This window comes from Rhipicephalus microplus, chromosome 7 (assembly GCF_043290135.1).
Source record: "Rhipicephalus microplus isolate Deutch F79 chromosome 7, USDA_Rmic, whole genome shotgun sequence".
Classification (NCBI taxonomy): Eukaryota; Metazoa; Arthropoda; class Arachnida; order Ixodida; family Ixodidae; genus Rhipicephalus; species Rhipicephalus microplus.
The window spans coordinates 91,972,943-91,986,592 of record NC_134706.1 but is presented as its reverse complement, the minus strand read 5'-3'; positions in this window follow the sequence as shown (position 1 = coordinate 91,986,592).

Sequence of the window (13,650 nt, the reverse complement as noted above, 5' to 3'; positions counted from 1 at the left end):
CTGGAACGCCTCTACTCTGAACTCATATCGTTTCTGTCGGAGGAATTGTTCTTTCTTGGGGAGGAAGAATTTCTGCGACAATGGTCGTGCCGCTTTCTGTCCGTAGTTGACAGACGCGTTCAATTAGTTTTCCACCTGGCCTGGTTCCTATAGCCAGGTCACCTGTCAATGTCTGATTGGTGCATGTAATCACTATGTGCTTACTATTTTTATGTGTTTGTGTGTGTTCAATATGGGTGTTAGCTCTCCTATATATGCATTTCATTCTAATGCTGTAAGTTATGTAACCTTTATGAATATTGATACCTGTTGTACATATTTTCTAACATCTTCACCAAGTCTTGTAAATTCTGTACATATATCATCATGTACATTGTCCATATTGTGATTAGTGCATTTACGTAGTATATGTACAGTACAACGGACTATGGACATGCTACGGACTTGGACACTTTAGTTTAAATATGTAGTGTATGTTGTGCTTTGTCTTTTGTTTGTTCTTGTACCTGTTATACAGACGCTTGTCTCTTAGGTTTGTTTCGTCCTATGAAAGAATAAACTTTTTCTAAACTGGATTGATCTTCAACGAAAGTGGGCTCAAACGCTATTGTTTCAGCACAGGTGCCTGTGCTGGCGTTGCCTCATCTTCTTCACTAGCGTCTCGGGGCGTCCCTGGGCTGGCAAACGCCCTTCATTAAAGATACTTTGTCCAACGGGACAAGGTTTCCATCAACGACCACTGAAACAGCACTATAAGTGACAAGGCTCTGCAGATAAACGACGACAGTACTCCCGGCGATATCATCCGATACAGTCTGGACACGTTTGTACCAACTTTTTTTAAGAGCATTGGCACCAAGCGCCACCGAATATTTACGAGTGACTTGAAGGATCCCAGCAGAGACAGAAGTCCCCTATAGTCTTAGACGCGGCCACGGAAGCCCCGTGCTAAACGTAAGACTGGTTACACACTACGACTACGACTACTACGGGGAACAAACGGGTGCCACTTTAAGAAGCTTCGCCACAAAAATAAGAGTGAAACAGGAGCCCATGAAAAACGCGTCCACACACTGTGGCCTCCTGGCGACGGATCCCGATCCTCTAAATAAGTTCTCTGCTGGTTGACGTCTGTAGCAGACGGTTAATCTGGGTGGTTACTTGCGCTTCAGCCAACTCATCAAATGTATTGTGAAGGCCGAGCGCTAACAGCTTCACAGTTGAATTGCTTTGTGGTAGTCGCAGAGCCGCTTTATACGCCATCCTTCTTATGCTTTGTCTTTCCCCTCTCTATTCATGTTGTGGTAGGGTAGCGAGTTTGTTAGTCTGCTGATGACTAAGCTCTTTACCAAACGAAGCGCGTCTTAATCTTTAGGTTCTGCACGATTGTTCGTTATTCGAACTATCATACGAACAATTTCTTGAGCTGTTCGTTTAAGCACACTCATTGTGTGGAGACATTGCTGCTTAGACTGTAGCTACATCTCTAGAATTCGAACGGTCGTTTTCTCTGGAATAATAATGCCGTCTAGCGTCACCTCAGGGTGTAGTTTTGGGTCTGTCCTTTGTTTTTTGCTTTTGGAGAACCGAATACGTTCCGATCTGTCTGCTGAGCACTGAAGTCCCCTTTCTTTAGTGTACTCTTCGATTGTTTTGCTGCTAGTTAGAGCTGCTCTTTTTTTTTCTGTCAAGGTACCCTTGGTTGTCAATATAGTGATGTCATCCGCACAGAAGGAGTGTCCGATGTCTGATATAGCTTCGAGTTTTTTGGCAAGACCAATCATGGCTATGCTGAAAAGCGTAGGCGAGATCAAAGCATCCTGTAGTGTGTCTTTGCTCGGTGGGTGTAAGACTTTGGATTCATCTTCTTCTTCTTCGAAGACAGCTGTTCTTTTATAAAGAAAGTTTTGTACACATTGATACGTCCTACGACCGCACTTTGTCGCTGCTAGCCCATCTATTATGGCCTTATGGCTTACGTTGTTGAAAGCACCTTTTATGACGATGGCCATGAGAATGCTTTCTCCTGCTTTTGGAACATTCGTTAGTACTTCCTCCTTTAAAAGCAGAAGGTTATCCTGTATCGAGAGGTTTGAGCGGAAACGAGAGATGTTGTTTGCAACAAGTTATCTTCTTCAACATGCCATTGAAGTGTGGTATTTATTAATGTCTCAAATACCTTGTCTAAGAAGGAGGTAAAAGAGACCAGCCTGTGGTTTCCTATTGCGAATTTCTTTCCTGGTTTGGGTACCATAATTACCAGAGCATGCTTCCCTTGCGGAGGTACAGGGCCATTTACCCAGTGTTTGTTAGTGAATTTGAGAAGCGCTGTTATGGCTTCATCGTTCATGTTGCGAATCATGGCACTAGTGGTTTGACCCGCCCCAGGCGCTGTGTTGCGTTTCATGCTGACGATTGCTGCTCTGAGCTCGGCATGCATGAGAGGTACATCCAGTTTTGAGTTTGGGAGCCCAGTGTATTGAGCCTGGTAAAGGGTTGTGATGGCTCCGGCGCCGAAACACTTGATATAGATATCTTGAAGGAGGTTATCTCGTGTACTTGGATATCTGTGCAATAATCTCTCTGAAACTTTTTGTCCTTCGCGTTTAGTTTTCAGAGGGTCAATCATGGCTCTGAGGATATTTCATATCTTTGCTGTTCCTAGGGTTCCAATTATCGAATCGCAGAATTGTTCCCAGTTGGCTGTCACGAGTTGATTAGCATACCCTTCGGCTTGCTGCGTTATTTCCTAAATTTTCGCTTTGAGTTCCTTATTTCAATTTTGCCCTCTCCATTGTTTATTGAGGTTCCTTCTTGCTTCCCACAAGTGGAGAAGGTGAGCGTCTACTTCAGGGGTGTAGTCTGTTCTGGCGACAGTTGCTTTTCCAGGAGTGCGTTTGCTTTTCATTTCGGATTACTTTGCACCACTCGTCGAAGTCGTCTATGGCAGTCACGTGCACATTAGGCGATTATCTAGATACACGCCAGTCTTCTATTTTAGCTGTGTCGATGTGTTTGCGGTTTCGGCCTCTGCGGATTGTGGTGCTTAATATATAATAATCGCTGCCCAGGTTTTAAAGGGTGCATTACCAGTTCGCGCTGTGGTAGTTTTGTACTATCATCAAGTCCGGACTTGTGTCTATGGATATGCTGTTGCCTGTTCTTGTTGGGATTGCAGGGTCTATTAACAGCGTCATTCCCAGTTTCTCGATTTGTCTTTCGAAATTCTTGCGACTTGTCTTGCGATATATCCCCAGCTTATATGCCTGGCAATAAAGTTCCCAACCACGACTAGTCAATTCCTTTTCACCAGTTTTGCTGTCTCTTTAAAGGGCTTGACAAACGTTCCTGTCTTTTATCTCGGGGGGCTATATATATTAAGTACGAAGGCACTCTTTCCATGGCTCTTTTTGTAGGTGATTTCTGTTAGGAGATGCGGGATAACCATCTGTTGTATTGGTTGATGACATATTGCTGTAACTGAGTTATCGACTAAGGTAGCAACTTTTCATTCTGCGTCCCTGGTACTATCAGTCTCGTATCCCCGTAATTTTTTTTTTGCTGTTTTCCGGCTTCCTGGATTGCAATGAAAGCAGGTGGCCTTTGTTGCGACGCCACCAGGTGCAAAAGTTGCCCTCTTTTCCGCCAGAAAACATGACATTTCTACTGCCATTATTCGCACTCTTCTGAATAGAAATGGATAGGTAAAAAGCAAATGAAAAAAAATTCACATGCACACACATGCAGGGCGTTGCGATCGCAGTCGTTTGGACAGGCCGGTTGAGCGCAAGAAGCGCAGGAGTGTCTTCACAGCCATCTTTAGCGACACAAAGTGCTGTCGGTAGCGCAAGATTATTTTTTCCGAAAGAGTCTGTTGTCTAGTTCGTCTAGTGCATTGGAGAGTCACTGTCTCTGGAAGCAGTATTGTGGGCACTCACACAGAATGTGCCAAGTTGTTTTTTTACTGCCGCAATAGCCGCATGCGACAGCGTCGGCCGTTTCTATGTGAACCACGCATGCATTGAGAAATGCGGCATGAAACCATAATCTGCACAGCATTGTAGCGTCTCGATGGTGAAGCTCCGAAGAAATTCGAAGACTGAGAGTAGAGTCTAAGGTACATAATCGTGCATGGGTGAAATGTTACTCGTTCCATTGCGACGTGGTGCACTTGCAAGGAAGCATACGGATTTTCCGTGCAGCGTCAGTTTTGGAGAGCGGAATTGATATTTGATCGCTTTCAGTATGGGCAGAACGGGCAGCTCAAGCGGCCCGTTCATTGCCGATCTCCGCAATGACTTGGAAGCCATTGAAAGGCTATTTGATATCCTTTCCCAATAAAATTGTGAGTTTTTTTCGCAATCTCGAATACAAGTTGCTCGTACGGGCCGCGGCGTAAAGGGGATAGACGGGATTGCAGTGCCGCCTTCGAGTCACTGAAAATAGTTTTTGTGGCTGCTGATTGCTGACGAATTGCAATGCGGCACCAAGAGCTGTGAGCTGCACTCTCGTTGATGTCGTAAGGTGGGAGGTCTTGAATTTGCTTGTTGTGTCTTTTAAAGGCATAACAAATGATGCCGTTGAACTCTTTCATAAAACAAAGCCGTCAGTGTATACGTGTATACAGTCTTGATACGTCTCGTATAACAAGAGCAGAGCAAGCTGCCTAAGATCGGGTGAGGATATATCTGCTTTTTTTTCTGGATGCCAGGTATAGTTAGCCTGATGTTAGTGTAAGTCAGGCGCCAAGGAGGAGTCGAAGGCCTGGCGGCGGGTGTGAAGCATGTTGGCAAAGATTCGCGATACGTGGTTGTCGTTTGGCAAAACGACGAACGTGGTATGTCCGCTGGTAAAGAGGCTAGGTGGTGGCAGGGTGTCCAAACAATACGCCTTATATGTGTCCTGAGTGTCTCGACGCCAATATTTGTCATGATTTGGTGACCGGCGATTGCTATAGAAGCCACTGTCGACGCACAATGAGGGAAGCTGAAGCAAATCTGTAGTGCATGTGACAGAACACTCTGTATCGCTCGTAGGCTTGTTCTGCTTGCATTGGTCAATGCCGGTAGGCTGTACCACAAGAAATCGAAAAACAGTACCCTGTACAGCTGTAGCATTGCACTGGGTGACATTTTCTAAGTCTTCCCTGCTAAAAACTTCAGTAGATTACAGATGTCTATTAGCCGCTTTTTCATGTACAAACGTGATCGCTCCATGATAGCTTCTTGTCAATTCTGACGCCCAAAAACTTGTGCTATCGAACCTATGGCGCAGTTTGACCATTGATGCTTATGGCGAACTTATTTATAGGCTTGCGTGTGAAAGCTACGAGGGCGCAATTCTCGGAAGAAATTTCCAAGACTTCACTATGAACGTAACGTAATGCTTCAATGGCAGCTTTTTAAATTCTCGCTTGCAACTTAAGGCGTGTTACAGCCGATGCCCAAACGTATCGATTGAACAGCACAGGCCTGAGTGCACCACCATTGGGGACGCCACAGTGGCTGTAATGTGCAGAGGTTTGACCGTCTTCAGTGCTCACAAAGAAAGATCACACTGACAAATAACCACGTTTCGAGCGATACATCCGCCCACTTATTCCTACATCTTCAAGAACGGTGAGCACTGCTTCATACTTAACGTTGTCATAAGCCCCTTTGACGTCTAGTAACAAAGATGCGCAGAGACACTTACGGCCTTGCTCGTGTTTGACGTAAAAGACCAGGTCGACTACGTTGTCGATCGATGATCGACCACGCCGAAATCTTGCCTTGGCATCTGTGTAGATGTTGTTGCATTCCAAGTACCACCCCAGGCGTCCCAAGATCAACATCTCCTTAACTTTGCCTACACAACTGGCCAATGATATCGGACGATAGAATGAGAGCTCCAACGGTGACTTGCCTGGCTTTAAAACTGAAACTTGGTGACTTGTCTTCCAGCTTGTTGAGAGCATCCTATCTTGCCAGGTTTTGTTGTACACCTCCAGGAGCAGAATTTTCACGCGTTCGTTACAGATGACATAGGGCCCTATAAGAAATTCTATCGGGCCCTGATGCCGACGTGCGTCCACAAAAAGCTAGTGCTGCTCTGAGTTCAACTATGAAAAAAAGGCATATCTATGTGGGAATCCAGTGTTTTTGGACAGTTGGTCGATGGTAATAGGCTAATAGGCACTGCGAGTGGCCCAGATAATCTGGCACAGAAGTCTTCTGTTATGTCAATGTCACGTCTCGTTTTAGAAAGTGCAAGCGCCCTGAATAGTGACCACTGAGTGGGTTTTGTGCGGAGACCTCGTACCGTTTTTCACAATTGTGATAAAAGTCTTTGAGGGTCAAGCGACACACAAAAAGCAGTGCAACGTTATGACTCGAGTTTACCTATCCGGTGCTGAATCTTCACCTGTATACGTCAGACGATTCGTAAGTGTTTCATTGCCTACGTGCGTCGGTATCTTCGTTCAGCTCGCTGTTGGATTGCTCGAAGTCATTTTATGTCGATGTCGAATTTTGTTACTTTTGAACAGTATGTGAGAGTACATGCAGTGTCGTGTATTGTGCTTTTGATTATCCTCTCTATGTCAAAGGATATGTTTGCTTGACATTGCTCTTCCATGCGAGACTCAAATTTTAACCTGTGCACTCCTAGAACGCTATCGCGTATGTTAGCAAGGGACGGTCCTTCAATTTTGACGTAAGTGGGAATGTGGCCACTTCCATGCCTTTTTATGTCTGGAAACCACTCAGCATGCCTTACGAGGTTTCGGGAGACAAAGGCCTCGTCAAGACAGCTGCTATACTTTGAACCACGCAGAAAAGTTGGATTACCATCATTTATTAAGAAGAGTTCATTGTCGGAGGTGATGGACACCAACTTTCTCTCTTTAGCATTGGTCTTCGAAATTCCCTAGATTGTATGATGAGCGTTGAAGTCGCCGACCATAATGCATGCGTGAAAAGCTGCTGACAGGATACTTTGTAGCCTTGTAGAGTCGAAACGGCTTGACGGAGAGAAGTAGGCACCCACAACCGTGACGGTAAGTCTCTTCTTCACTGCTACACATATTATAAAGGAGATTTATTGAGCAGAAAGGTTGATGCTTGGAAGGCTTGGTAGGCGATGCACCAGCCGCATTTCACGAGCTCGAGCCGCTGCTGCACTTTTGATGCTGCTGCCTCTGCGCCGGAGTACTTCCTCTTCTTTACAATGGCGCCGCGGAAAAAAAGGAGCCATTTTGGCGACTTAGTCCTGTGCAGGCGGCGTTGAACCGTGGTACTGCTTGAGCCTCTGGACGTGTAAAACCTCGCGGTTGCGACGTCGCAAGATTGACGGTGGCGTAAGAGGCTCAATGAGGTAATTTATTGGCGAAGTTTGTTCGAGAATACGATATGGCCCATCGTACTTTGGCAGAAGTTTGGAAGAGAGCACAGGTGTGCGATGCGGCACTGACAGCCACACAAGAGCACCCGGAAGAAAAACGGGAGTTGAGGTCTGGGCATCATGAATTGCTTTTTGCCAGTTTTGGTCATCGCAGGTAAAACGACGAGCTAACTGGCGACATTCTTCTGCCGGTCTGGTGGCGTCCAAGATAGGTAGGCACTCGGACGCGTCTGGTCAATAGGGCAGAATGGTGTCAATGGTGTGGGAGGGGTGACGGCCCTATAGGACGTAAAAAGGGGAGAAGCCTGTTGTTGCTTGCGTTGCCCTATTGTAGGCGTATCTAATGAATGGGAGAACTAAGTCCCAGTTAGAGTGATCAGGCTTCACATACATAGATAGCACGTTACCGAGAGTACGATTAAAGCGCTCGGTAGCCCCATTGGTTTGAGGGTGGTAAGCGGTACATGTGCGATGTACAATAGCACACTCAGCGAGCAATTTTTCAATGACCTCGGACAAGAAGGCGCGGCCACGGTCACTGAAGAGTTCTTGAGGGCCTCCAAGACGCAACACAAAATGACGCAGCATGAAAGTGGCAACTTCCCGTGCTGTAGCCGTTTGAAGAGCAGTGGTCTCAGCATAGCGCGTTAGGTGGTCGATAGCAACTATTATTCACCTGTTGCCAGTCGGAGTCAATGAAAATGGCCCATAAATATCTATTCCGATCCATTCGAAGGGTCGGGAAGGGCATGGTAAAGGCTGCAGTTCACCGGCGGAGGCGTGTGGTGGAGATATTCGGCGCTGACATTCGGCACAAGGGCGGACGAAGTTGCGGACGAAGGTATGCATACCACGCCCGTAGTAACGATGTCGAAGCTTTTCGTAGGTCTTGAAGACTCCTGCGCGGCCACATTGAGGATCAGCGTGGAAAGAGAAATAAATCTGTGACCTCAGGGTTGTGGAACGACGAGCAGCCACTTGCGTTCCTATGGGGCGTAGTTGCGTCGATAGAGAAGCGTGTCACATATCGAGAAGTGCGTGGAACTTGGCGCAGGAGCGTTCGCGTCTTTAGGAGTTCAGAAGTGTCGGAGAGATGATTGAGAAGAGACGCAGTCCACGGGTCATTGCGTTGTTTGATAGCGATGGTGTCAAAGTCAAGAGATGACAATGTGGAATCGCAAGCGGAGTCGGCTGTGGCATTCTGGGACAGGGGGAACGGGAAAGGGCGTCGGCGTCTGCAGGCTTGCGTCCTGACCAAAAAACCACGCGTATGTCATGATCTTGAATTTTCAACGCCCAGCGAGTGAGGCGGCCAGATGGGTCTTTCAACGTCGAAAGCCAGCACAGCACGTGGTGGTCGGTCACGACGTCAAAAGAACGACCAAATAGATATGGGCTAAACTTTCAAAGGACCGCACAACGGCCAAGCACTCCTTTTCTGTTACGCTGTAGTTGCTCTTAGCCTTGGTAAGTGTGCGACCAGAGTATGCCACGACGTATTCCTGATGCTCCGGTTTACGCTGTGCGAGCACAGTACCCAAGCTTACACTTCTGGCGTCGGTGTGGATTTCAGTTGGAGCTTCAGGATCAAAATGGCGTAGAATGGGTGGTGTCGTGAGAAGCCGCCACAAGGTGGTGAAAGCCTCATCGCAGGCAGGGGACCACAATAAAAGGTCTTTACAGTTGCTGAGGAGTTGCGTGAGAGGTGATATAATAGACGCGAAGTTCCGGATGAATCGCCGGAAGTACGAACACAATTCGATGAAACTTCGAAGCTCTTTGATGGTGGCAGGTTTAGGAAACGCCATAACAGCTCGCGATTTCTCGTGATCCGGGAAGATGCCTTCCTTCAAAAGAACGCGGCCCAAAATGTTCAGTTGACGCATGGCAAATCGACAGTTTTTAAGGTTTAATTGCAAACCGGTGTTAGTCAATCAAGTAAGGACGTTCTGAATGCGACGTAAGTGGGTATCAAAGTTAGGGGCGAAGACCACTAGATCATCGAGGTAACACAAGCATATCTTCCATTTCAGTCCACGCAGGATGTTGCCCATCATTCTTTCGAACGTTGCAGGTGCATTGCAAAGTCCGAAGGGTATGACGGTAAATTTATATAAACCGTCTGGCGTGACAAAAGTGGTTTTGGGGCGATCGGCCTCCGCCATCGGCACCTGCCAGTAGCCTGACCCCAAGTCTAACGAGGAAAAGAACTCGGCACCCTGTAAACTACCCAAAGCACCGTCAATGCGCGGTAGTGGATAGACATCCTTCAGCGTGATCTTGTTCGATCACCCGAAATCGACACAGAAATGAATAGAACCGTCTTTATTTTTGACGAGGACCACCGGAGATGCCCATGGGCTCTGTGAAGGTCGAATGATGCCTCTGCGAAGCATGTCGTCTACTTGGTCAGCAATGACGCGGCGTTTTGAAGCGGACACGCGATATGGTCGTTGTCGCCGCGGTGAGTGGGACCCAGTGTCGAAATGGTGTTCTACAGCTAAGGCACAGCCGAGTGATGTTTGTGCAACGTCGAAAGAATGGCGGTAGCACTCAAAGATGGTGAGGAGTTGTGAACGCTGTGAAGATGTCAAATCTTCAGCGATGAATGGTTGAAATATGTTTGCTGACGTGGAGTCAGGCGCTGAGACGACAGCCAGTTCACAGACGGAGGTAGAAGGCACCTCATCGGGGACGGATATATTTCTGGTAGAACTGATTTTCTCGACGTGGCCAAGGCACTCGTGACAATGTAGGGATTAAGACAACGACTCATGATTATAAATTGGCATTGTGGTTGAGCCTACTACAAGGCCGAGAGCAGCAAAAGGCAGGGGGAGGGCTCTTCGGGCGACGAATATTGGAGATGGTGTCAAGAAGACCGTGCCGTCTCACATGGCGCAGCATGAAACTGGTACGAACGCAAAAGAGCATGGAGGGATGTAGGTGTCATCGTTAACGACAAGTTTAGCGGCAGACTGGGTATCGACGGACGCTCGGTCATCCAGTGAGCAAAATTCTACCTCAGCCCTAGCACAGTCGATTACGGCGTTATGACTCGACAAAAGGCCCATCCCAAGATAATAAAATGCGAGCACGATGAAAGAACCATGAACTCTATCGTATACAGAACGTCCTGAATTGTCACGCGGGCTGTACATTCTGCAGTCGGTTGAACAGGTTGAGCACTGGCTGTGCGAAGCGATAATCCGGAGAAAGGCGTCGTAACCTTACGAATTTAGCGGAAAAATCTAATTCGATAACCCAAACAGCTGCACCGGTATCTACAAGAGCGACAGTAGGAATAATTTCGACGAACACATCAATAACATTGGTAGGTGACAAATTGGGACTTGTGCAAACCGAAACTTGCGCAGTTCTTGCCTCAGAAACTGCGTCGTCTAGTTTTCCTCCTCGTTAGACGCGGGCCGTCGACGCATAGGAGAAGGCGAGTGAAGACGTCCCGGCTGAGGGCGCTAGTGGTCGTGGTAGCGGGCTGGCATTGGAGTAGAGGAACCATATTGCGCGTAGGAGTCAAGCGGGAAGAAAGGCTGATGGCAGTTTTTTCTGGTGATATGCGTCCGGCGTCGGCAATACATTGCGACGTGCCCGGGGTATCGACAAGCGTAACATATCGGGCGATTGTCTAGGGTGCGCCACGGGTTGGCGGTGTTAGTGCTGATCCAGTGAACTGGAGGTGGCGGATAGCTCGCGCGAGGCTGGAACGGAGGCACAGGCGGCTTGCGAGTTGGCATGGCTGCAGCCGCGGCATAGGTGAGAGGAGCAGCCACAAGATTATGCTCGCGAGCAGCTGGTAAGGCCTCGGCGACCTCTGTTCGATTGGCGCCACGAACAGACGACAGTAAAGTTGTGGTAGGTTCTGGTGTGAAGGGCACCAAGGAAAGCTGTCGTGCGACTTCTTCGCAGAGAAATGCTTTTATTTCGGCTATTAGTGACACTTGGTCATGACCATTGATCACACTAGACAGTGATGCCAAATCGTGCGCTGGAGGACGTCTTGTCAGAGCTCGCTGCTTCCGCAATTCATCGTAGCTTTGGCAGAGGCTAATTACGTCGTTAACAGTGGTCGGGCTTTTCGCCAAGAGCATTTACAAAGCGTCGTCGTCGATCCCTTTGAGGATGCGCTTACGTTTTTCTGCTTCCGTCATTGCGGCGTTCACGCGACTGCACAAATCGACGACGTCTTCTATGTAACTAGTGACGGTTTTGCCCGTTTCTTGTGCGCGTGTGAGTAAACGCTGCTCGGCACGAAGTTTTCGGACGGCAGGTCGATTGAAGACTGCTACAATCGACGTTTTAAATAGCGGCCACGTTTGGACGTCTGCCTCGTGGTTTCTAAGCCAAAGGCTGGCTACACCAGCGAGGTAGAACGACACGCGTGTCAACTTGTCTGCGTCCGTTCATCTGTTTAAAGCGCTCATCCGTTCGAAAGTTGTGAGCCAATCTTCAACATCGTTGTCATCTGTTCCACTGAAGATTAGAGGCTCCCGCTGAGGAAAACTGCCTGGACAGGTGGCCGGAGGAGATGGAAGCGTCTGCTGATTGGCGTCCGACATAGCAGAAGGTAGCCGTCGAGAACGGAGTTCCAGGATGGTAGCGAGAAGGTATAGGGCATGGTACCCAGCACGGCTCCACCAATTATAAAGGAGATTTATTGAGCAGAAAGGTTGATGCTTGGAAGGCTTGGAAGGCGATGCACCAGCCGCAATTCACGAGCTCGAGCCGCTGCTGCACTCTCGATGCTGCTGCCTCTGCGCCAGAGTACTTCTTCTTCTTTACAATATATATTCATTGTCGTCGTGAGGACACCAGATGATGTATGTAGGTGAGGTCGCGGCGAATAAGCAACAGAGCTTTGCTGTTTCTCGCAGTTGTAAGTGACATGAGTGACTCATAACCAGAAAGTCTGATTTCGTTCGGCAAATTTGGCTCGCATATGACGATGACGTGGACCTTATTGGTGTACATGAACCAACGAAATCGGCGATGCGTGATGTCAGTCCCCGGGCATTCTATTGAGGAATCACTGCCTTTCGGACCTCTTCTCTGAAAGACTCAAATGCTCAAGTGGTGCGAGTACTGGAATCAAAGCGTCCAGTAATTGCAATGCACTTCTTGCTGACGTTTTGTGCATGTTGCTTAACAACAAGCGAATGGCGTTAATAAGGGTCGCCGAAAAGCTATCACTTGCAGATCTGTGTTCCGCAAGTCCTCCATTGCCACTGCTTGCTCTGAAGTAGAAGGCTTCTGCTGTGGTTCATTTGCACGTTGTGCACGCGTAAGTGTCGACCGCTCTTCTGTAGAGACTGATCTTCACCTTTGCTGTTTTTCAACGTCTGCATTTGCCGTGCTGGAAACTGCAGCTGGCGGTTTTTCCTGATGCGTCGACTTGCTGCCTGAAGTTGGCGCTGTTCGACGTGAAGCGCAAAATTTCGCAGCAGCAGCTGCGAAATTTTGGAACCATCAAGACTCCCTCAGAAATGAGACGAGCCTAGAGCAGAGTTTTATAACTACAGCCCAAGGTGCTAGGCTAGAAGGGGATGAAGCTATTGAATATATAAGAACAAGGGTGACAGAAAAATTTCTACAAAGAAGTACTTTATGCACCACAATTGACAAGGACGAATCAAGTGGTGCAATGGCTCCATTTCCACAGCAAGAGTGGGAAAGGGCTGAGAAAAGGGTTTCTAGTAGTACATCGACAGGCCCAAATGGCATTCCAACTAGGCTGATAAAGACATTAGGTCCGAAGTATAAGCAGGCTTTGAGAGAGGCAGTGAGCCCAATAATAATCGTTGGTGAAGTTCCCGATGGATGGAAACTTAGCAGGATGAGCATGATCTATAAAGGAAAGGGGGACAGAGCTGACATAAACAACTACCGTCCTATAACAGTGACATCAGTGGTCTACAGGCTGGCGATGCAGATTATAAAGGAAAGAGTGCAGACATGGATAGAGGATGAGGGGGTGCCGGGGGAACTGCAGAATGGGTTTCGGAAACACAGGAGGTTGGAAGACAATCTGTTCTCACTGACGCAGTGCATCGAAATAGCAGAAAAGGAACACAGGCCGCTGTGGCTAGCATTTGTGGATAGCAAGGGAGCGTACGATAGCGTGGTTCAAGAGGAATGGTGGGGAATACTTGACACACTAGGCGTGGAACATGTAGTCACTAATCTTTTAAAGGGTATCTATAAAGGTAACAAGGTAGTTATAAAGTGGGAAAAACAGGTATCCAAGTCTGCAGA